Raw genomic sequence first — 9572 nt, 5'->3', positions numbered from 1 at the left:
TGCCTCGGGAGAATGTCCCTGTACTTACTTTAAGTCGCTCTGGATAAGAGCATCTGCTAAATATGTAAATGTAATGGGCCCAATGTGTGCTCACTGACAAGATGGGATTTCATGTGCCTCTGCATTTGCGAACATCGGCATAAGTACAATACTCCCTACACGATATCAACACACTGAGAGAGAGAGAGAGAGAGAGAGAGAGAGAGAGAGGTTAGGGGTGGGGGGATATTTGCCAATTGCTGGGCTTTGGAAGACAAGGTCTTCAGCACGTCTCGATCGTCTTTTTAGACAAACCTGGGTTGTTAGACCAACCTGTGGAAGGACAGGAAGCAGGGTGACCCAGAGACAGTGAAAGTTCTATTGTTCCTCTATTGTTCTCCGTCTTTTGAGAACCCGCCCTTTTCCTTGGTGATTGACATGAATGGCCCAGAGCACTCGTGTCCCGTAGCAGCAGCTGGGACGACGATTGAGTCTCTCTCTCCACAGATTTGCATAAACCCCAGGGGAGCAGTTACAAGGGTGAAGGGGGCTCTGGGACTCACGCATCATTGCGAGCCCTCCCTGACTCAGTGTCTCCCCATGCTGGGGAGCAGGGGAGCATGGGTCTTGGGTTCCTCTTTGTTTCCTACTGCCTGGTAGGCACACTGCATCCATGTTTCAGGGATTAGGGCTCCAACTGAAGTAAGGTTCTCCAGACTGTAACTTGTGTGTGTGTGTGTGTGTGTGTCAGATGTATTGGGTGTGTTCACTGCTCTCCCATTCTCTTTAATGCCTGGTGCAAGATCAACACCATGTGGTAAGAATGAGAAGTACCTTATAAGGCACTTCCTTACTTTTGTTTTGCAACTACATTTGAACATTTGAGAATAATACAATACAACAAAATGTTTATTCCAGTCATGAATCATAACGTTTGATGGTCATATGGCACAGACAAAACGCTGTAGTCCTACATGTTGGGGATATTTATACAGGCAGTAGGGAGGTGCAGGCAATTGGAGAAAGTCCAATAGTGCATTCTAATCTATTTCTACACGTCATCCTCTTTGTTAACTCACTTCACTTCCTGTTCCAGATACTCCCTGACAACGTATGTGTGTGTAGACAAAATGTTAAGAATTACGAACCTGTGGATTAATCGGTACACAGCTGAGAAGGAAGATTACCACCAAACTTTCACAAACATGATCATAACCTTTGGTAAAGGTCAGTACAAAACAACTAAACATTTTGGCACTGACAAGAGGACAGTAACTCAAGGACAATATGCTATGGTAGGAGAACTGCTTGTAAATTTTATCTTCAGCATTCATTTCACAACTGAATTTCACCTCAAAGCAATTATATCATTTTAAGTCTATGTTACTATATAACACATATACTTCTATAAATGTACACTAGATACAAATATCCTATTAATAAAGTGGAGTGACCCTGGCGTGCAACGTCATGACGTGATGTGTTTGTGTGTCTGCGTAGAGTCGGCTGTTTGGGATTTTTCTTGGCAAATATCAAGATGGCGGGACAGCAGCATACACAGGTCAGTCCTGAATTATTTCATTTGGACATTTACTAATTTGGTTCAATGGAAAAGGTGGCACAAGTTGCAGACTTTATAAAAAACATTAAGTAGGCCTTTAGAAAGGCCGTTGAGAAATCTACTCGGTTAGAGCTTGGTTAGAGCTTGAGATAGCCTACAACAAAAATGCTACCGACAGTAGCTGTAAATTTCGCCTTCAAGTTAATTGTATTAATATTGGACAGTGGTAACAAGTTTACAGTGTTAGACTAGGAAGTTTACCTTAGTCCATATCACAAGTTACTATTGGTAAAAGGTAAACATGTATACACGATGCAGAATTCCTGCACAATCATATATGAACACTTAACGTACACTTAATTACATGATATGCTGTCTTAAACCAAAATAAACTACAATGTTGTCCTACTGCTCAAACACATACTTGAGAATAAATAAAATGTCCATTGTGCTCGATTTGTGCTTTACCCCTAAGCATGGCTACCATTTATGAACTTGATTACCTGTTTTCAATAGCCCTTCCACATAATACTTTGATCGCTCTAATAACTGATGAGAGATTATATTATTCCCTAGACCGCTGTCCAATGTGAAGACAATGCATACCCTAACCATTTTATGGTTGTGTATGATACTGAGAGCTACGAATGTCAATCCGAATATGTGAAGGTAAGCCTATGTTGAAGTTAAGCACTAAAACTGTCATTTGAATTAAATTAAACATTTTTGTGGTGAATATGAATCATGCGCTAATAGGAATTTAATATTGTCTGCATGTACAGCCTTCCTAAACTTACCCAAACTGAGAGGTAGGGCTAATTAGCTTAGCATGATGTGTTATCAAATGCGGTTTCCATTTTAAATGATCTAGTTTGCTTTATGTTTCCTACTGCTACAGATGTGTGAATGGGAAGTTTTTGGCTTTGCGGGCCAAGAAGTGATTGGTGGTCCTCGGGGAGAGTGGTCCTTTCCTTTAGTTGGTTCTCCAGTTCTCAGACAAGCAGTGTGAGTTTCCAGCAAATTGTATTTTCAGAAAAGATTATAATATACAAAACACTTCAGGAAATTATGCCCAGTTTCATGTAGCATGGAATTTGTTTGTTAGAAATGTGAGGGCAGAAACTGTTTTGGACTTGAAATGGATATTTGCACAACTGGGTGTATGGAGTAACAATGAAAAACATTTCAGTGTTAAGTTTCCCCTCACTACTACACTTCAATACAACTATTATACTATTTATAATACATCTGTTCTTTGATCATCTCCTGCACTGTCTATATGCACTAGTATGTCACTTTGGATACAAGCATGTACTAAATTAATACATTTAAATCTAAAATCTTAATGTTTGACCCCCCCCACCCCCCAACTATGGAAAGTCCCAAGGTTACCCAGAAAGACACAAGTCTATGAATCACAATCATATACTAGCACTGTTAATAATACAACTGACCTTTTCAGGACAAGCAGTGTTGCAATTTCAACTGAGGACGATGGTGAGTCTGGACTCTGTTGTGTGACAGTATTGTTTGTTCAGTACTAATCATCCCTATAATATATCCATGAGATATCAGTATCTTTCAAAGTTTACCATCACTGTGATGTAGTATGTTTATGAACATCAACAATTTGTTTATTGGTACTCTTTAGGGGACATGGATCCACTTCTGGACACTGTGCCACAAACAAACCAGGCTTTTCCTGACATGAGCGACTTCCATAATGGTAAGAAATGTATGAGTTTATGTGGGGATCAGACGGCTGAGGTTAGGGAATCGGGATATAAAATCAGAAGGTTGCCGGTCCGTGCCAAATGATGTTGTGTCCTTGGGCAAGGCACTACACCCTACTTGGGAATGTCCCTGTACTTACTGTAAGTCATCCAGAGCATCTGCTAAATGACAAAAAAATGGGAGAGGGCAGTACAACTGGAGATACAGGGAGTCAGGTGGCTGAGCGGTTAGGGAATCGGACTAGTAATCAGAAGGTTGCAGGTTCGATTCCCGGCTGTGTCAATTGACGTTGTGTCCTTGGGCAAGGCTCTTCACCCTACTTGCCTCGGGGGGGAATGTCCCTGTACTTACTGTAAGTCGCTCTGGATAAGAGCGTCTGCTAAATGACTAAATGTAAATGTAAATGTAGATACAACCTCAAGAATAGCGGTTAAAAACTGCGACACAACACTTAATTTCATGGTGCAGTACCATTGTGATATCGGTATGCCTTACACAGTTTTACAACAGTAAATACATACAAAAAGAACGTCCGTCTTTTTATCATATTAAGCAACCTGAGTTTAATAAAACTCAAACCATTGTATGCCACAGTGGACATAGAGTGCCTTGGAGTCAATACCTACACAGATGGACCAGAGGACAACGAGAATTTAGACAAAGAGGAAGATGAAAAAGAAGACTCTGACTTTGACTATTCTCTGACCATTTACTGACACACATGACAGGAGGGGAACCAACACCACTGTCCCTGTACTTACTGTAAGTCGCTCTGGATAAGAGCGTCTGCTAAATGACTAAATGTAAACGTTTGTCTTCTTCTCTTAGTATACAACAAATTGTATATATTGTAAATAAACCAATAATTTATCTTTGTCATTCTCATTTGTATAATATTTATTTTGCGTGTGTCCTCGTCATGCATAAATGTCAGGTTTTTACATTCTAATTCAGGATTGATGTTAGATCTCCATCAAGTGGCATAATTGGGAATTGAGGCTTGATGCACATGCACAGAATGGCTGTGCTGACCCCAAGGGAATCTTTGTTGATAGCATGCTAACTGATATGGACAACTGGACATGAGATTAGAGCTTTACTCCTGTTCTACAAAATATAAATAGTGGGCAATTCATCTTTACCTTCTGGGTTTTTGTATTTTAAAAGACAATAAGCTGGTGCAGTTGCAAAATGGCCAGTTTACAAAACAGGAAGGGAATCAGTCATAATGCACATAGCAGATGCACTGGTATGAAGAGAGAGAGAAAAAACTGAACACACTTCTTGTGTTTAACTTTACTTGAGCTTGATGAAGTGTTAGCTGCAAATACGTGTACATATTTGGACGTCTGGCATTGTTTGCCCTCCCCGGAGACAGAGGTAATGTTTTAAAGAATATATTGTGCTTATTAAAGTCATGCATTGTGCTTATTAAAGTTCTGTCTTATGAACTTAGAAGTGTGCTCAGGCTTAAACATTGTGTCTCACACAGGGCGGGGGGAGTCAGGGGTGCGGGCGGAGAAAGAGGAACAATCCAGACGAGTTTCAGGAGTGTAGTGAGTTCCACAAGACCACACGGAGCCAACATCTTGCCACACCTGAAGAGTGATTCAATCACATCAGAATCAGCCCTTGTGACACCCTCAGTATGCTGATTACCCACCAAACGCCGATGCAAAGGAGCCATAGAATGGGGGGGGGGACCTCCCCAATCTACCAGATCAGCCCTCCTGCTAGCTTGCAAGCTTCAAAGGGCCTGATTTAGACAACACGTCTCCAGCGACCATTTGCTATCCGTTTCGGCGGCGATTTGAACAAAGAACATACCTTGATCAGAACTTTTGAGGAAAGTTCTTGAGACTTTACCACAAGAGTACAAGGTGGAGAATTATGAGAGGGATATTTGTGTTATGTTTGTTACTTTGTTTTAATGTTGTGTTCACTGAAATCTTGATTCTAGTAACAACTCCTTCTTCCTGAAAGATAACCACGTCATTCTTGGTATCTACACGAAGCTATCATAATAAAACAATCATTCAACTATATTTTGTAACTGTACCAAGATGTCCAGAACAATATTTGAACCATCGAATGATCAGCCAGAGATCAGATCACACCTTTGGTAGGTGTGAAGGAAGGAGGGGGGAGTTGAGAACCCAGCTTCCCCCAATCCACATCTGACCCCAGACGGGTCCTCCCTCGAACTGTATAAAGCCCTAAGATGACCATCAATCTCGGACTCCAGCGAAACCGACCATGGCATGAACGCCATCAGGATTGGCGTTCCAAGGACGTCGCCAAGCTTCTCCTGAGATTCAACTTTATAGTGATCGCGACACTATCTGGACGTTTCAACAGAAGAACCAAAAACGCAATTCCAAATGCGACTTCACTGAGATCCCGCAGACTCAGTCACATGACCCAGCGCAGCCGCGCTGTGACTTCAGATTCTTCAAATGGACCTTTGGCGCAAACCGCCCTCAACATCATTGATCAACCCCTGATCAAACGTAACTATGGCTAACGCTCTTTCCCCCTCGACATGGCATTGGCGTGAGCTCTGTTTATGATTTGTAAGGATGTAATCACTGACTGTACAATTTCTGCCTTTCTTTAAGTTAGACCATTTCATTCTGTTCATTGAAACCAATCTCTCATATCAAACCCATAATCCAACTTTTCATAAGATCTGTTTACCTTACTTGAATAAATTCATTGTAAAGATATTTTGACGTGCGTGTTCACTGATGTTACGATTGGCTCTACTCTTAGAACGAATTCATTCCTAAAGATGAGACTGATTATTACATATTAAACATAGGATTCCCTAATGTCCTAAACCAATATTAGGGTGGTGCCCCAGACTTTATGATAAATTAAGTATTTCTATCTTTAAACGAGCAAACCCCGCTACATAATGGTGCCCCGTGTGAGGCTAAAATAGATTGAAATGAGCAATCGTAACTTTTGTGAAACGAACTGTTAAAATAGAGCGAGCTCTAACTGTATGTAGCACCATGTATTTAATACTACTGTGCCTAGGCTACAGTGGCTGTGTGCGTATTCAATTGTTTTTCGTGAAATAGCTGCTAGTGTGTGTGTGGGACCAGCTAGCTCAAAGGAAGCAGCTAGGTTTGACCGGAGGTACGCGCGTGCTCAGAAACACCGCTTCCCCGACATTTACGTTGTAATCTGCCTCGGCCAGCTCTTCACGGAAAGTAGCATAAGAGCCTTTATTATAGCCTCTATTTTAATAGTGTAGCTATTTGGTTAAGTGAATTAACCAACCAACTAATACGTTGGTGCACATGTCTAGTTCAGGGAAACAGACAGTAGTGCTTAGTCCTGAAGGACTTTTGTTTAGAAGCAACTAAACAACGCAGTTCTGTACACGTAACCTACCGCCACCACGAGTGTGTGTGTGGGACCAGCTAGCTCAAAGGAAGCGGCTAGGTTTGACCGGAGGTACGCGCGTGCTCAGAAACACCGCTGCCCCGACATTTACGTTGTAATCTGCCTCGGCCAGCTCTTCACGGAAAGTAGCATAAGAGCCTTTATTATAGCCTCTATTTTAATAGTGTAGCTATTTGGTTAAGTGAATTAACCAACCAACTAATACGTTGGTGCACATGTCTAGTTCAGGGAAACAGACAGTAGTGCTTAGTCCTGAAGGACTTTTGTTTAGAAGCAACTAAACAACGCAGTTCTGTACACGTAACCTACCGCCACCACGAGTGTGTGTGTGGGACCAGCTAGCTCAAAGGAAGCGGCTAGGTTTGACCGGAGGTACGCGCGTGCTCAGAAACACCGCTGCCCCGACATTTACGTTGTAATCTGCCTCGGCCAGCTCTTCACGGAAAGTAGCATAAGAGCCTTTATTATAGCCTCTATTTTAATAGTGTAGCTATTTGGTTAAGTGAATTAACCAACCAACTAATACGTTGGTGCACATGTCTAGTTCAGGGAAACAGACAGTAGTGCTTAGTCCTGAAGGACTTTTGTTTAGAAGCAACTAAACAACGCAGTTCTGTACACGTAACCTACCGCCACCACGAGTGTGTGTGTGGGACCAGCTAGCTCAAAGGAAGCGGCTAGGTTTGACCGGAGGTACGCGCGTGCTCAGAAACACCGCTGCCCCGACATTTACGTTGTAATCTGCCTCGGCCAGCTCTTCACGGAAAGTAGCATAAGAGCCTTTATTATAGCCTCTATTTTAATAGTGTAGCTATTTGGTTAAGTGAATTAACCAACCAACTAATACGTTGGTGCACATGTCTAGTTCAAGGAAACAGACAGTAGTGATTAGTCCTGAAGGACTTTTGTTTAGAAGCAACTAAACAATGCAGTTTCTACACGTAACCTATTATGCCGCCACGATATAGCTTGTCGAAAAAAGCATTGACTATTCCCGCAGCTGTGTTTTAAAATAACAGTGGTTGCCAAACTAAAGTTACATTATTAGATGCAGTTCATCAATGTGGTTTAGTTACGTTGACTTCAAGAAGCTACTTAGTAACTATAATTGTGTAAAGTATGTACTATAATTACCTTGTACCTTTATTTGTTATTTGTATACGTCTTTGGCAGTCAATTGTAACCATAACCTAAATGAGTTTATTGAAACTAGTTTGATTTAAAAAGATTGGAAAGCCGACAACTTTTCCCTCATCTAGACCCCTAGTCACAAAGCTTCAATTGCTACGGCCATTGTAAGCCACTTCAAGTGCCTCTTTTTGTTTCAATAATTTCCTCTCAACCTTTTTCCTATGTCATGTCATAGCTTAATCACTCATAGCCATGCCAATGTCTGGGGAGGGGGGGTGACATGCTGTTACGCTGCTGTGGTCTTTCTTCTCTTGTCTTCATGTCAACAGTTTCATCGACGACGGTCTATGAAAGTTGACATCCGGGGGGATGTAGTGAGGTCCACAAGACCACACGGAGCCAACATCTTGCCACACCTGAAGAGTGATTCAATCACATCAGAATCAGCCCTTGTGACACCCTCAGTATGCTGATTACCCACCAAACGCCGATGCAAAGGAGCCATAGAATGGGGGGGGGACCTCCCCAATCTACCAGATCAGCCCTCCTGCTAGCTTGCAAGCTTCAAAGGGCCTGATTTAGACAACACGTCTCCAGCGACCATTTGCTATCCGTTTCGGCGGCGATTTGAACAAAGAACATACCTTGATCAGAACTTTTGAGGAAAGTTCTTGAGACTTTACCACAAGAGTACAAGGTGGAGAATTATGAGAGGGATATTTGTGTTATGTTTGTTACTTTGTTTTAATGTTGTGTTCACTGAAATCTTGATTCTAGTAACAACTCCTTCTTCCTGAAAGATAACCACGTCATTCTTGGTATCTACACGAAGCTATCATAATAAAACAATCATTCAACTATATTTTGTAACTGTACCAAGATGTCCAGAACAATATTTGAACCATCGAATGATCAGCCAGAGATCAGATCACACCTTTGGTAGGTGTGAAGGAAGGAGGGGGGAGTTGAGAACCCAGCTTCCCCCAATCCACATCTGACCCCAGACGGGTCCTCCCTCGAACTGTATAAAGCCCTAAGATGACCATCAATCTCGGACTCCAGCGAAACCGACCATGGCATGAACGCCATCAGGATTGGCGTTCCAAGGACGTCGCCAAGCTTCTCCTGAGATTCAACTTTATAGTGATCGCGACACTATCTGGACGTTTCAACAGAAGAACCAAAAACGCAATTCCAAATGCGACTTCACTGAGATCCCGCAGACTCAGTCACATGACCCAGCGCAGCCGCGCTGTGACTTCAGATTCTTCAAATGGACCTTTGGCGCAAACCGCCCTCAACATCATTGATCAACCCCTGATCAAACGTAACTATGGCTAACGCTCTTTCCCCCTCGACATGGCATTGGCGTGAGCTCTGTTTATGATTTGTAAGGATGTAATCACTGACTGTACAATTTCTGCCTTTCTTTAAGTTAGACCATTTCATTCTGTTCATTGAAACCAATCTCTCATATCAAACCCATAATCCAACTTTTCATAAGATCTGTTTACCTTACTTGAATAAATTCATTGTAAAGATATTTTGACGTGCGTGTTCACTGATGTTACGATTGGCTCTACTCTTAGAACGAATTCATTCCTAAAGATGAGACTGATTATTACATATTAAACATAGGATTCCCTAATGTCCTAAACCAATATTAGGGTGGTGCCCCAGACTTTATGATAAATTAAGTATTTCTATCTTTAAACGAGCAAACCCCGCTACAGGAGATTGGGTTCTTGATTTC

This window comes from Osmerus eperlanus, chromosome 11, assembly GCF_963692335.1.
Source record: "Osmerus eperlanus chromosome 11, fOsmEpe2.1, whole genome shotgun sequence".
Lineage (NCBI taxonomy): Eukaryota > Metazoa > Chordata > Actinopteri > Osmeriformes > Osmeridae > Osmerus > Osmerus eperlanus.
The sequence above is the reverse complement of the archived record's forward strand: the minus strand, read 5'-3'. Positions refer to the sequence as shown.